Here is a 16,101-nt window from a genome sequence, read left to right as displayed (position 1 = left end):
TCCTGAAGGACTGCACCTTGTGGGAAGGACCAAGTTAGAGCAGTTCATGAAGAACTGCAACCTGTGGTAAGGACCCATGTTGGAGAAGTTCATGGAGAACTGTCTCCATGAGAGAGACCCCATGCTGGAGATGGGAAGACTGTGAGTAGTTTTGCCGCTGAGAAAGAAGGAGAGAGAGCCAATGAGTGATGACCTGACTGTAGCTTCTATTGCACCACGGAGAGGAAGGAGGCAGAGAAAAAGATGAGTGAAGTTGAGCACAGGAAGAAGGGAGGGATGGGGAAGCTGTTTTAAGATTTGGTTTTATTTCTCATTATCCTGTCTCTGATTTGACTGGGAATGAATGAAACTATTTTCCCCAAGTCAAGACTGTTTCATCATTGATGGTAACTGGTGAGTGATCTCTCCCTGTCCTTACCTTGACCCATGAGCCTTTTGTTATTTTTTTTCTCTCCTGTGCATCTGAAGAGGGGAATGAAAAAAATCCTGCTTTGGTAAGTACCTGGTGATGTTGGTAGGCACATCAGAGGGTTGAGAAAGCTGTTCATCCTTGTACATCTTTATACCATGTCAAGAGTATTTTTTGAAGAAATGAACTTGGGCAAGCCAGTGGGGTCTTTATTGTAATCAAAGGGAAAGTAACATTACCTGAGGCTGTGATTTGTAAAGAAATTCTGGCAATAGCACAGGAGAAGGCGTGGGAGACTGAGTTCCCCTGATGGCAGGCTCAGGGCCTGGGTAGTTCTGTCTGTATCTCCTGCAGACCATGACAATGAATGTGGCTTTGCCATCCTTGTTTGACTAGTTTATCACCTGCATCTCCGAGCACAGGCTGGAAGGACCCCAGTCCACAGGGTGCTGTGTGAACACAGGGATGTGCCTATACCAGGAGATTGCTGCAGTAGCTGTTTGTCTAAGCAGACATTCAAGCCAATGCTTTACTAACTTGGATTGTCCTCAGAATCGGCTGCCTGGTGCCATTCCTTAAATCAACCTTATGCTGTGTGCTGCAATCTGTATTCTCATCAAAGGCTTCAGAGGGATAAAACACAGCCCTGCCTGCATTTGCTAGACTTTCCCAAGCTACCTTCAGAAAGATAAGTGGGGCCCTTGGGGTATTAGTACAAGTAGGTGGAGTGTATTTCTCCCTTGGCATATACAGCTAGAAGCCAACCAGCATCTGTCCTGAAGGTGAGTTAGAAAAGGATTGTGACAGAGGAAGATGCAGAGGCATGACCTAGAAGAGATGACTAATAAAAAATGACTTAAGAGCTCTTCTCCAAGGATCAAAGGTTAAGTCTAGGTCAATTGTAATAACTGCATTGCTTCACCAGTCAAGACATGTGCAGTGTCTTAGAGGAACATCTAAAGCATATTCTCAAGTGGCATTAAAGTGACTGCCATTTGCAAAGGATTGGCAGGTATAGTTTCATACCAGCCTGAAGCTTCTCAGTAACAGGGTCACAGAATTATTTCTTTTCTCAAAACCTCCCCAGTAAGCAAGAAATTTTCTCTGGGTAAAGCCAAGACCACTGAATTCCCTGCAAACACTCTTCCCTTCAGCAGCATGCCTTGCAAAACATGGCAAGACAAATGCGGAAATGTTCCCACTCCCATGGCTTAGACTGTTATTGCTGCTCAATAGGATCTAAGCAGAGTTTATTTACTTATCCTAAAAATGGATAAAAGAGTGCAGGAATAACAAAATGTGGGGAGAATTGATGAATAAAAAAAGTAGGAGTCTGCCTGTCTGCACTATGTTCAGTAGTGCTGTGGAGAGATACCCAAGCCAGTGCAACATAAGCTAACCAAAGAATCAGAAGTAGGGCAGCATCCTATACTGAAAGATTTTAAGCACTAGGATCAGATTCAACTCCCAGGCATCCTTTGTTCTCTTCTGCAAAACTTGGCAATACTGCTGCATGTTTCAGTTTCACACACTGGTTTGGGAAATGCTGATTCAATGGGATGTTTTTCCTGCCAGTGCCTGAGCTTGCTGCCTCACTGCAAATCGGAATTAAGTCACAGCATTTTGCCTGACACATACCTTTCCCACCCTGTTGTCATTATCAGTTTAAGTATTTCCGTCTCACACAGGGGCACACAGTAAAAATATATTACAAAGGCTAAAAAGATTTAGTCATCATCTTGAATTCAGTTAAGCCTACATAGCTGACTGCTCAGAAGAAATAAGATTCTTAATTGGATAATTTTCCATTTGAAAAAAACAGTATGACTTAATGTGGAACTTCTAATGAAACAGCTGTCCAGAAGCATCAGTGGGCAGCACGGAGGGTGGCTAACTAGTCACTACAAAACCATCCTGCTCATCAGCTACTTACCATTATCTTTTTAAGGACATTTTTTTTCCCTCTGCAACATTGATTAGCACTATTAGACACTGTTCATTTGCACATTAATAGGAGAATATGTTTCTTTTGGGTCCAGCAGGATGATAACTATGTGCATTTTCAAGGTGAGTAATCTGCAAGGCTATGTCTGGTGTTTGGTACAGAAGATGAGTTAATAGCTAGATGGAGCTCTAGTATGGACAAATTTTCTGTGTTCTCACTTATTGCTTATGCCCATTTTCCTTTGAACAACCTTTTATTCAGAAAATGTTCCACCCATGTTTGTATAGTGTGTGTTAAAAGTATGAGGCAAAGGAGAAACACAGGAAATTCTCTACATATGGTATGAGGAGAAAGGTTCTGTTCTGTTATTCCTATGACACTAAACTGGACTGGGCCTTCACTGGAAACAACTCTATGTCACTGTGAAATTGCAATAATGAAAATGTCATTTAAGCTTAATTCTCCTTCACATACTATTATATTAGACTTTTCAGACCTTGATGTAGGGATTTTTTGCTCTGTTTACTCTAGTAGAACAGTATTTGGCCAGTGCTGAGTGCTTCTGATAATCCCCTTCTAAACATATCTGTATCTGAGAGGGAATCAAGAGCTTTTGGCAATTTATTCCCTATATGTGGTATTGTAGGATTTTTCCAGATTTTAAAGAAAGTTCAAACCCAGCTTATACATTGTGATAAATTATGCAAAGAACTGAGACCATTTCCCTTTCCCCCTGAATAATTTGGGAACAAGCGGGTATTTAGATCTTTATTTGCTATTTGAATTTAACCAAAAGTACTATTTTACTGTGCGAGTGAATGTCAGACCAAAGACTGTTCATCAATTACATATGACACATACTCACCAAAGACAATGATAATCAGAAGTCATTGTGTATATTGTTTTACCTGGCCACTGGAACTGCATATAATTTCTTTTTTTTTAATTTTTAAAATAGTATAAAATTTTATAAATTGGCAGACCCCACCAGCAACCTGATGCAAGAAATTTTCTGCTGATGAAGGAGGAAGTGGAAGCATATGTGTGTAGGAAATAACCAAGACTGAAAAATTAGAAGACATGTAAGCCTTGTTATTTATCCTTTCACAAAAGGAAATAGAGAATCTAAACTCTGTGTCTGATTGAGTTGTATCAGTTCCAGAAGTCCTTCCTGCCTGACAGAGGAATGACAGGTGAAAAGCTAAAGCACTTGGAACATTATTTACTGCTGACCAGATTTTATATATGTATATTCTTCATAACATAAAATTTTCCCGTAGTTGCCTCTGCATGTCTAAATGCAGTACTGCTTATAATGCATTTTATCTTACATAACTGTCATGCATTCATGGGTGAATACACTAACATTTCACTTTGTGGAATTTCATTTTCCCTGGCAGTATCAGGCTTGTTATAATACTAGCCTATGAGAGATCACTGCACTCCCTATGTGTTGTTTTTGGGAGATTTTTCTACTCTTTTCCGTTGCATGCTGCTTGTTAATCTCCTAGAACTCAAACATCAGGTGACTGAACGGCCCTGAGGGTTAAGGCCGCCACTTCACAGATCTCACCTGAGTGAAGCAAGGGAATATGATTATATTTTTTCTGCTGGCTGGAGTGACTTGATGAGGGCTTTAGGATCCTGAGATCTTTCTAGAGACTTTGCTGTTTTCTGTTAAGCTTCCTGCTAAGAATAGTATCCAAAGAGTCTCTAGTTTATTTCTCCTTTCAGTTCCACAACCCCCCAAAAAGGTTATAGGGAACAAGCGTGAATGGTATCATCATAGAGCTGAAAGAAGTTTATCTGGTACCTACAGATACCCAAAGCAGAATCTCCTATAGCCAGGCCACTCCTGATAAATGTGTGTCTGACTAGTTTTTAGAGACCTCCAGTGTAGAGGTGTCACAGCATCCTCAGGCAGTTCCTGTTCTTTGCAGTTGTTATCATTAGAAAGTATTTCCTAATGTCTGACGTAAATCGAACAAGTCGAACTCATTATTCTTGTCCTGCCCACTATAATCAGAAGCTACTTCAGTAGTTTCCCACTCACTTCCTTTCCCAATGAATGTAATTTTGTCATTTAATTCTGATGGAAAGGTGGATGGTGATTATATTCACAGAAGTAGAACAGATATGTTGAAATGCATTCCTCAAAGCTTTACTATTTCTTGGCATTAGGAATGAAGACCATCATGTATAGGTGCTGCTGTGTTCAAAATGTAGTTGTCTTCACATGTACAGGGATCACAATATACATTTAAGGCTAATGCAGATATAGACAATACAGACAGAATAGCAAACATTTAATTAGGTAATGCCAAAAAGGAAGAAGGTAATTTTGTTTTGACTGGTTGTGTGCATTTAGTGTCTGCTCAGAAGTGTACTGAAGATAATGAGGGCATGTGTATTTGTTAGGTTAAGACTGGGCTAACAAATCCTTCACAGAATCACAGAATATGCAGAGTGAAAGGGACCTTTGAATCCAACTCCTGACCCTGCACAGGACCATCCCCAAGAGTCACCATGTACCTCAGAGTATTGTCCAAATGCTTCTTGAACTCTGTCAGGCTTAGTGCTGAGACCACTTACCTGGGGAGCCTGTTACAGCACCCAGCTATCCTCTGAGTGAAGAACCTTTTTCTAATATCCAACCTAAACCTTCCCCAATACAACTTCAGGCCATTCCCTTGGATTCTGTCACTGGTCACCACAGAGAAGAGATCAGTGTCCTCTCTTCCCCTCAGGAGGAAGTTGCAGGACCTACCCACCCTGCTAAGTCTTTGTCTAATGAAACCTGCCTTTTGTAGCAGCAAATTCAAAGCATACTGAATACCCTAACATGAGTTCAAGCTTCTTTTTCACAGAGCCTGGACTTAAGCTGTCCTGGCCATTAAAGAACCACACACTGTTAATTGCCTCAGTCTTGACACTTCTCAGGCTAGCACAGATGTTGTGGAAGGAATCAATCTCTCCTAGCAGTAGGTGACAACAGTGTGGTTTCTACATTTGACTACTTTTCCTAGAATCACAGGGTCATTTGGATTGGAAGGGACCTTCAAAGATCATCTAGCCAACCCCACTCTGCCATGGACAGGGGCATCTTTCACTAGGTCAAGCTGCTCAAAGATCTGTGTAACCTGACTTTGAACACTTGCAGGGATGAGGCATTCACAACTTCTCTGGGAAAACTGTTTCACCATCTCAACACCCTCATCTAAAAAAATGATCTATGTCCTTTTCAAGTTCTTTTAAAGTCATTAGTCTTTGTCTTTTTAGTACAGGCTCCAGCAAAATGTCTTTCTCCATCTTTCTTATAAAGCCCCTTTATACATTAAAAATCTACAAGGAGGTCTCCTCAAAGCCTTCCCTTCTGTAAGCTGAACAACACCAACTCTCTCAGCCTTTCCTCATAGGAAAGGTGTTCCATCCCTCTCTCAATTTTTGTGGCACTCCTCTGGGCCCCCTCTAACAGGTCCATATCTTTCTTGTACTGGAGACCTAAGCTGGATGCAGTGCTTGAGGTGGGGTCTCATGGGAGTGGAGTAGAGGGGCAGAATCATCACTCTCAACCTGCTGCCCATGCTGCTTTTTTATTCAGCCCAGGATGTGTTTGCCTTTCTGAGATATGAGTGCACATTACCAGCCCATACCTACTTTTTGTCTATTGTATCCCCAAGTCCTGCTTGGTTCATTGACAACCCCGCCTGTATGATACTGAGGATTTCCCTGACTCAGGTATAGGACCTTGCACTTGGCCTTGCTGATCTTTATGAGGTTTGCATTGGGCCACCCCTCAAGCCTGTACAGGTGCCTCTGGATGGCATCCTTTCACCCCAGCCTATCTATCCAGTGTACTTGCTAGCCTTTCGTAAGGGACTGTGTCAATACAGTCAAGTTCATGTGACCAAACATAATCACCTCCTTGAGCTGCATCACATGCAGTCTGTGGGAATTGCACTGGGTTAATTCTCTGTTCTCTGAGACAGCAGAGAAATGTGACTCATGCAGATGTAGATGCTTTCACTTGAGATACCTACAATTAGTTACATACATCCCTCATGTGAAAGGATGCCACAAGTATTCAATGCCAAGCCACCAATATGGATAGAAAGCAAATGAGTGATAAGGTTTGTTATGCTTTCATTTTTTCTGAACTCATTGGTTAGAACAGGCACAGATCATAGAATCACGGAATATTCTGACTTGGAAGGGACTAGCAAGAATCATTGAGTCCAACTCTTTAAGTGAATGGCCCATGCAGGAGATTGAACCCATGACCTTGGCATTATTAGCACCAAGTTTTAACCAGCTGAGTTAATCTCAGATGGAGAGTCTTTCCCTTCATTTCAGAAGGTTTCTGCATAGTCTCAGGTGCAGTAAGTCTGTTTGCCATTGTATGAAAGAGAAAGAAAAGTGTAATAACTTACTAAGTGTGCCTCAGACTCCTAGTTAAAATTTGAGAATGACTATGCATGCTTGGGGGCTTTGTTTTGCAAAGTGCAAACTTCACTAGCAGTTTGATTCAGAAGTTCATTTGAATGGTTTCTACATTGTAAATTTATGGACAATTGGTTCAGTAAGTAATTGGTTTAGCTACAAAATAAAATAATAATAATTAAAAAAATCTCATGATTGTTTATTTGTACAATGCAAATGTGAAAGTATTTCATGTGGTAGGTTCTCCTTGCCATTTCACTTCATTTTGACAATGATATGAGACTCAAGACTTTAGGCTTCTTCCCAGGTATTTTTGCACCTGTGTTCAAACCAAACATTCACTTTCTTTTAGCAACACAAGGACTATGTTTTTGCAACAGCTCAGTAAGTCATGGATGTTATCTGGAAGAGTAAGCTGGTTGGTATCTGGTGTTTATTTAAATGAAAATTTGGTTGCTGCTGTGTCTTTTCCATCATGACAGGCTTTCTCTACTTGCTAGTAAACAGATAGTTTGGATCCTGTCCACTGCAACTGACTGGTTTTCTTCGTTGTGTTTTAAAGCTCAATTTTTGCAGCACACTAAAACTGTTGCAGAAACTTCTGCATTGTGTGGCAGAGTTTGCTGCTCATTTCTGGGGAAAAATCCTAAAGTCTAGAATTGCAGATGAAAAATTTCATCAAAGAGTTAAACACACCCAAGCAGAAAATCTCTATGCTTTCCTCTTTATTGTATGCAGAGGCTGGACACACTATCATTTTGTTAAAGCCGCTATTTAGATATATTTTGTTGGATGTACTTGAGTCACTAAGTATCTTGATTCAAAGATATTTTCTAAGCAAGGTTATTTCTGTGACATTGAGTTGAACTTGAAATTGGAAGTGTCAAGTGAAGTATTTTACTGTTTTCTATCTAGCTGGCTGCAGTTTATCTATATGAAATTTGATCTGATCATCTAAGGACCCTAAGTGGAGCAAATGAAATGTTTTATCACCAGGAATCACTTGAGATGACTTTTCGGGAAGTGTAAGGGCTGCTATGATGGGCTGTTCTCCTTGCACTTGTGGATGAGATATTTTTGCTGGAGCAAAACTGCAGTTTTAGTGTGCATGTCTGATGAAAACTCTTCATTGCACCTATGCTCTTATTCTGGCCTCATTCCACATCTCCCAAATACTTCATACTATGAAACAGGATGGGATATGATCACTTGACCAGTTCACAGTTCACAGCCCTCTGTTAAGAAGAGGATAGAGCTGGCTTTGGAGCTCCAAATTCTTCCCTGGCTCAGTATCAAGAAATCCTGGAAGCTGCTGCAAGTTGTCCCTCATCTCAAGTTACCCTTACTTAGCTCATATTTTGGTCTGACATACAAAATTAATTTATAAAATCTGCTTCAACTGTCTCAGCTCAAAACACACTCCTTAGCTCACTTGTCCTCCTGCCTCTTCTCAAGCAGTTTGCACACGAGTCTTTGGGCATGATTTCCAGTTGGAGATGATGTTATCTCACTGTGTGTCCTCTCCCAGTGAGTGGGCACAAAGGGAGGTCACAGTCTCTTGTCATTAGCTGGGAGTCAGGTGTGCCTTTGCCCCCACCTTGCCTCCCGAGTGTGACACCCGCAATACAACCTAAACTAAGGTCCTGTGGGAAAGGAGAAGGAAAGTATGCTGGTATTCAAAAATCTAAATTTTGTTCCTTCTTTTTTCTCAGGAAGAATGGTACTCAGGTTCTAGGGAGAGTCAGTCCTCCTGGCCACTTCTATTTGTTGCTGCTTCATGTGTGCACTTTTGCAACTGGTAACAAGACTAAAATGATAGGCCCCGTCACGTGGTAACCTTGGAATTGGGTTGATTACTTCATCCCATCCCCAGCACTGGGAAAGGGTCTCAGTCATGACTTCAGGGGAAAGGAGAACAGCATTAAACCATGAAACAGAGTAAGGTTCAAGTTGCTTCTCAGCTGGAAACTCTAGAGAGACAGTAAACAGAAAGTCTGTTTTTCCTTAATTAAGTTATTCTAAAGAATGGAGCCCTGCATTCCTCATCATGCAATGGCACCCTTAACCCAGCTCCTGTTGTCATAAAAACAGTGCTCAGAGAGGAGCAGAATGTGGCAGTCACTCATTCCTTCCACTGTATGTTTTTAAACATCAGCAAATAGAAGCTTTAAGAGTGGAACAGAGTGTGAACAAGAACCATTCAAAACGCTTTCCCTCAAGGGCAGACAGCTGCTCCTGGTTTTGATTGCCCACTCGAGACTCAGCCCAGAGGGAATGTGGCAGCCCTCTCTGGCAATGGTGGACATGTGTTTCTGACTTCTGGATCTTATGTGTTAAAGCATCTTGGTTATTTAACAGTTTGAGTCTGTCAAGTTCCTGCTATGCTCCTGTCTCCTGTTGAAATTTTCAGCTCTGTGTGGGGTGAGAATTTCACATCTCTAAAAGGCAGCTGCTGTGATCCAGGACAAACTTGCAGGGCAGTAATTAATATTTCCTATGAGGTATGAGAGTCAGGAGGTTCTTCTGAGGTTAGTGTGGATCTCAGAAATAGTTTTCTGCCCCCCCTAGTATAAGGAAAGGGCAATAACTTTTTAAACCCTTACTTTAAGTCTCTGTATGTTAGGAAAACAAAACAAAAGGGGAAAAAAACCCCCAAAAACAAAGCACCAAATTCGGTTTTTTCCTGACATTCTGCTGTGTCACACCCTCATTACAACATCCTTCTATAGAAGCATTCCTATGCGTGAGAAAGAGAAATGTGAATCTGAAGTGACTTTACTTGGTCTAACTCTGGTAAAAATTTCTGCCAGCAGTTACTCCCACACATAGTCATTGCTCAGAGGCAGACATGAAACCGAAGTTAAGATTTATCTTCTCCTGTCAGAATGGCTCAAAACATCAGAAACAAAAATTACGGGGAAGAGAGGAACATGGTGTGTGATGGTGAGTTCACTTAATTCACAAGTCAACAGCAGAAATTATTTCTGTGCCAGGCCCATAAACACTTTTCGTAAACCCATCCCAGTGATTCATACACTGAAGAACGTGTCAGTCACAGCTGGAGCTGTTGCAGTGTTACAGTCACTGAAAGGGGCATCAACTCAGGTGCAGGTGATGATTTCCAGGGATATTTCTTCACTCTGCTTGCTGGAAGGATGGACTTACACCACACTCCTGTATCATGCACTTGTGCCAGAGCGTCTACTTGCCTGCCTGTAAATGCTCACTCTCCCTTTGGGAAGCAAATCTCTAGCACATGACTGCAGTGCCAACCCCTTGGCATGTTAAATATATGGTGGCTGGAGTTTCACAGATTTTCTGTCATTTTTGTCAGGCTTTGAACAATAGCTGTGATGAATGCTGAATTTTAAAACAGGGTTATTCTTTTACTCCGAACATAGCACCTTAGGAAGTTTGAAAGAGGTGGTCTCAACTCTTGGTAGAAAATGTCAACACTCATAATTTGGTTGGACATACTACATTCCTTCCCTGAAATAAATATTGGATGAAGAAATCCAGGTGGAATCTAATGTTCAACGATGCTTGGAACTGGGTATGTTGTACCAGGAAAAGGGAACAGTTAGATACGTCAAGCACACATGTAGAAGTATATGGTGACACAAAATGTTAAAGACTTATGAGTCTCCTTTGGAGGAGTTATTTTTCCAAGATGTTGTTTTCAGGCTGCACAAAGAGCAGGAACCTTACATGTAATGTGAAGAAAGCTGCACCTTTAAAAATCAGCTTCATGATGCTGCTTGTCATGTGAAAGTTTCAGCTGAATGCTAATGAGGAAAATCTGTTCTCAGCTAAGCCAATGTAAACTCAGGGAAACTTCACTGGGATTGGTGAAGTCACTTCAGATTTGCACCATACCATAAGTTTGATTGGAACATTTGCTTTCATGTAACTTTTGTGGCTTTATTCCATTCATTATATATGACCATAATTTACGGAGCTTCCACATGCACATGCAAGTTAAGGCAATTTGGTTTCTTTTATTAAGCTATGAGTCTGTTTTATAATCAAAGTAAATCAGGCTCATTTGCACACCAAAAAATCTTGGTGTGGATTTCTGTCTGTGGGAGTGGAGACAAAGTATCCTGCTTGCTGACTCTAGTCAAACTATGCATTTAGCTTACTGAGTCAATTTTCATGGTGACTCAGTGCCATTCATTTGCTCTAGTGAGATATGCAAACGCTACTTTTTGAGAGCTGTATTCAAATTTAATTCTTACCAGAGCACATATGAATTAGTATGAAGAACTTCAGTAATGTTACACTGGAGTTCCACAATGGTAGTTGAGAAGTGAGTATGTCTTGACACAGGGGAGAGCAGAAGTCATAAAGTAGATCACATTACAAAGTTCTAAATTTCCACTTAACTTTTCCCTGTCAGTTACTTATCACTCTCTGGCTGTCCTGGAGACATCCAAATGAAGACGTCTCCATCAATACCACTTGGCATCTTTCCCCTAAGGCCTGAGTACTGGCATGTGTGACAGGAAACTTGAGGTTGTAGCTCATCTCTGACCCTCTAAATGCTGCACTGGCGAAAGGCATAAACTCAAACTATTTTGAGTCTGCTGCATGAGCTAAAACACGAGCTAGATGCAAATTTATTGTGGCTCTGGCCAAACAACTGCATTTTTTTATGTTAAAGACTGAGTAATTCCTTAAAGGATAGGGTTTGTGCTGAGAAAAGTAGGAACTAAGGAGACATATCCATCTGACTTTCAGCTGAAGGGGGACAGCCTGCATCCTTACTTCTCCTTTATACATAAGTAAAGTTATGTCCTTATTGTCATGTTCTATGTTCTATTTACCTGACTGTGCTTACTGCTTCCAGACCTGCCCTATGTGTCTACCAGATGGGATGGAATGGAGCAATTCTGTTTCTCCCCTAAGCAGTGAAATGAAGGCCTCTCAGCTCTGAAGGGCTTGGTTGGAGTTAGCAGATCTATGCTGGCAGTACCATGAATGCGTTTCTGAGCATAGTATAGAAAACAAATCTTTTAGATTTGCCTGAAATCTCTTTTTCAGTGACACATTACCCTATATAGTTTTCAGAATTGTCACTTTCTCTGTGGACTTGATGCCAGATTGCTATCATGTCAAGGTGGTCACACAGAAGTGCTGTATTTCTTTCCAGGCTCTGAGATCTGCTATACCTTTGCCTCTTTATCAGATATGGTTCCCCATAAGGAAGAAGTCTTTGACACAGAGTCTTCTCTTGGATTGTCTGTCCTACTTCTGTGTGGCAAAATGTGTTTTCACTCCTTTACCTTCCTTGGTTAGTATTATGCAACCTTCATTGCAGAAAATCTCCATTCTTTACCTGGGATAACAAGGAGTGGTTAAAAGACAGTCATACCCAAATGTTATAGACAGCAGAGTTTTATTAGTGAGGGCTTTTCACTCCTTGGGTACCGTAGAGTTTTATTAGTGAGGGCTTTTCACTCCTTGGGTACCGTAGAGTTTTATTAGTGAGGGCTTTTCACTCCTTGGGTACCATCCTGAGTGGGCTCAATATCTGGACATTGCTGTGGATTGCATCTCAAAAGCAATTTACTAATGGAAAGGCATCTTTCGAAAAAAATCCCTCAAAGATTGCCCTGTCTATCAAAACAATGAATATGTGAATAGATAAAAATGAAATTCCATAAATAAAACATACACCATCTTATTTCAGCTTGCCACAGGTCAGCCTGAAAGAGTTGACAGCTCTTGGAAAGGCTTTGCAAAACATTTCACCATTAAACAACTGTAGCTTCAACTGCTAAATACCTTTGTTTGTTTGGGCCAACATCCAGAACTTGTACAAAATAATTATCTACTGACACACAGACTGTTTTTATGTGAGCCCCAGACATACACATAGCCATATCAGATCCTTATTACTTCTCTTGGAAATGTCCTGTAGGGATGACTATTGCCTTTAAACAAGGTTAATGATCCCAAAACTAACGGCAACTCCATTCTTGAGCTAGGACTGTGAAGATGCAATACCCTTTTTTATTACTGAGAAACAGGTCAGGAGAAGATATTTACAAATTCTGAAAAACTGACACTATCCCACTGATTCTTCCCATAGTAGTTCAAATTTTTAATCAGATGGTGGAGTGATGTAACAGAAAATGTGATACATTATTTGTTGCTTCCAGGTACTCTGTGTGGAAAAACTCTAAAATGGACCTCAGAGGAGGACAGCACTGGGAAGGAGCAGATCTGACCAGCTGCATATATAAGACTTTGGTTGTGGGTGTTTAAAAGTTACGTGTTTTCTCTGTACAGTGTTTAGTTCAGAAAGTTTCTGTGTCCCCCCTGCAGGATGCTGCCCCTCTCCTGTCTTCCCCAGAGGCATTGTTTCCCAATAAGTCACCACACTGGCACAGACATTGTCTCTCCCTGGGCTGGCACAGCCCCACTCAGGGTGGGGGTCCTTTTTCCCTCATTGCCAATGCAGTAGCAGCCAGAACTTGCTGGAACTTGCACCTGCTGGTCTGGGAGGAGTTGGGGCTGCGCCCAGTGGGAGGAGCTGAGGTGGCACCACCTTTGGTGGCACTGCCTCATGTCGCTGAGGTGATGCGGCTGCTGCCCCTGTCGATTTCCGCCGCTGTCCTAACCCCATTGGTTAGTTCACCAGTCTATCCTCAATCCCTGGTTTTCTATTGGGTCTGGTCCCTGCATTTTCCCCACTCGCTAGCTGAGCATGGAAGTCACTTCCCCTTCCAGAGCCCTTGCCCAATCCAGTCCCAGTTCCAGCACCTTCCCCTTGGGACCTTATAAAAGTCTTGTGATTTCTCAATAAACGAGTTCTTGCCACGAGTCTCCTCTGAGTGAACATCTCTCTGTCTCATGCACTCCCCAGCTCAAAGCAACTTGTGGGGACCATCTCTGCTACCCTCCCCCCCCCCCCCAACACTGCATACTCCTGCTACAGTCATTCTAATGTGTCTGTGTAACAGCAGTAGTTCATGCTGAACAGTTCATACCCCCTTGCAAATCTTTATGACTAATATTCTGCAGAGGAAGAATGATGCACTGGGAACCCTGTATTTTTCCCTTGTTATTTAGCTTACTATTTGAAAAAGCTGAGGCCTTCCCAATGCCATCTGCATAAACTGCCTTTCATTCCTAACACTCTACCTGGCATGTTGGTTTGATACTGCTTTGTGCAGCTGTTCTGCATTTCAGGGATGAAAACCTGAAGTGATTACAGCATAGATGCAGCTGTGTACACAACACATTGGGGTCTGAAAACCATCTTAAAGGGTATAAAAAAGCAGGACAGCACAATGTGTGAACCACTGGCATAGTATCTAGGAGACATGGCTTTTATTCTTGGATCTGCCACAAACCTCTCATGTGACTTTAATCAGAGAAGTCACTTCACTTATCAACCTCTGACTATGCTATTTAGGCTGTAGATTGGCTTAAGAACTCTGATACTTAGAGCAATACTTAAAATGATGTGTCACCTTTTCAGAACGGTCCTCCATACATGGCATCTCTCATAAAAACCTCTTAAAGGTCCATAATCACAATGATTTGCTCTTTTCTTGAATTCAATACACTATTATCATCGTAGTCATTATTACTGTTGAATTTTAGACTAAGATTTCTTTTAGAGGTATTGTTTCATTTTCATTGCTTTTTACTCAGTAAAAAGTTCCCTTTTGAAAACTACCAATTATTATCAGTAAGATACCAACTGTCCTGGTGAAGAAGATATGCCATCTGAAACTGTCATACTGTTGAATTCCCCACCAAATAAGTGCATAGCTGTACTGTTGATGCAAAAGACCTAATACAAATATGAAACAAGAAAGAAAAACCAACTGCTGCATACTGTGTAGTAAAGACAAGTGTCAACATAACTTTGAAATACTAAAATTTTCTATTATGGGAAAGCGCATGGCTACATCCTGACATGCATTTCCTTTCACACACATACAAATGGCATGCTGGGCAGAAGAAAGACATATGTGAATCATGTGAGAAAAATTTTAGAAGCTCAGATAACTGGCAAGACAATTAAAACAAGGCAAAAGCAGGTCATAACTAGTCTGAACTACTATTTGTTCAAACTATCTGAAGCCAAGTTTAAGAAGAGAATAAGCTACCTTTGGGGCAAGGGCAGAATGGATTTAGCTGTGCTCAGAATGTCTATCATTTTCTGCAAAAAAATTACTAATAGGGCTATAGCCAATAAGGAGCCAAATCCTTAGCCTGGATTCCAGGGCACATGTGAATATGCAGGGGTGTAGAGAGCCTTTGAATTTCATTTCCCACTCTCTTCTCTGAAAGCTGTGAATATTCTTAGAGATGTTTCAGTCAGCCAGATAAACGTGAATAGTATGAGGGAAGTTCTGTCTCAAGCATAAGACTTTCAAGATACAGCCACAGTGTGCTGATGAGGTAGTTATAAACTATTAGAAGGGGATTGCTGACCATCTCCTTGGGTCCTACTTAGTGACTAGGCAATCTAGCCCCTTTCCTGGCATGACTTTCATTGAGTCAAGCAGGAGAACAATGTACAGAGATGTCTGTTGAGATCATATTTGAGTAGGACATGCATGACTTATTTCAGGAACAATGTGACGCATTTCACCAAATGGATATAGCTCACACTGATATCAAGATTTATTTATTCCTAAATTATCACATGCTAATGATAGAGCAATTCAACCATCAAACCAAGTCATGGCCTATGTAGGGAGCAGACTTTTTACCCTAAGTCTTGTAGGGACAAATCTTGGTGATACTTACTGAAGATTATTTTTCCTAGCAAAATGAACACTATGATGAGATGAGGTGGGAGGTTATATGTATGTGTTACTGATCACCATGTGAGTTGTGAAGAGGTTTTTATTCTAAAAGAAATAGTGGCATAGATTGAATAAATAGAATAAATTGATGTTATTCTTAGAAACAAGAAAGTTAGAAATAAAACAGTTTTAAACATCAGTGAACTAAGATACTGGAACTGTCTTTTAATAAGAGTTATCATTTAAATCCACAGTGAAAAGTCCTCTTTGATTTTCCTGAAGTCCACTCAAGTATGATTGAAACCAAAGACCAAAAATGTGTCCTTCCAGTCCTTCTCCTGAAAAAAAATTTGGTTCAGTACTTCTATATTACTACTTTAAAAAAAAGTCTTTAAAAATATGACTGGGAATGTAAATCTCTATATGAGGATGATGGGTGTTAATTTTATATATTCAAGATTGTTTTAGTTTAACCGCAATGGGCAACTCAGCCCCATGGAACTGCTCGTTCACTCTGCCCTGGTGGGATGGGGGAG

General features: G+C 41.0%; 1 long non-coding RNA gene across 2 annotated transcripts in view; it reads left to right on the top strand.

Moving 5' to 3' along the window:
* LOC139671267 (uncharacterized) overlaps window positions 1–13,306 on the top strand; it is a 142,963-nt gene extending 129,657 nt beyond the window's left edge. For both annotated transcript variants that reach the window (XR_011697704.1, XR_011697703.1), the window contains exon 4: window positions 12,959–13,306. This is a non-coding gene — a long non-coding RNA (uncharacterized lncRNA). The remainder of the gene's footprint in view (window positions 1–12,958) is intronic.
* The last annotated feature ends 2,795 nt before the right edge of the window (window positions 13,307–16,101 follow it).

This window comes from Pithys albifrons, chromosome 4 (genome assembly GCF_047495875.1).
Source record: "Pithys albifrons albifrons isolate INPA30051 chromosome 4, PitAlb_v1, whole genome shotgun sequence".
In the NCBI taxonomy this organism is placed as follows: domain Eukaryota; kingdom Metazoa; phylum Chordata; class Aves; order Passeriformes; family Thamnophilidae; genus Pithys; species Pithys albifrons.
This window is presented reverse-complemented; position numbering and strand designations above follow the sequence as displayed.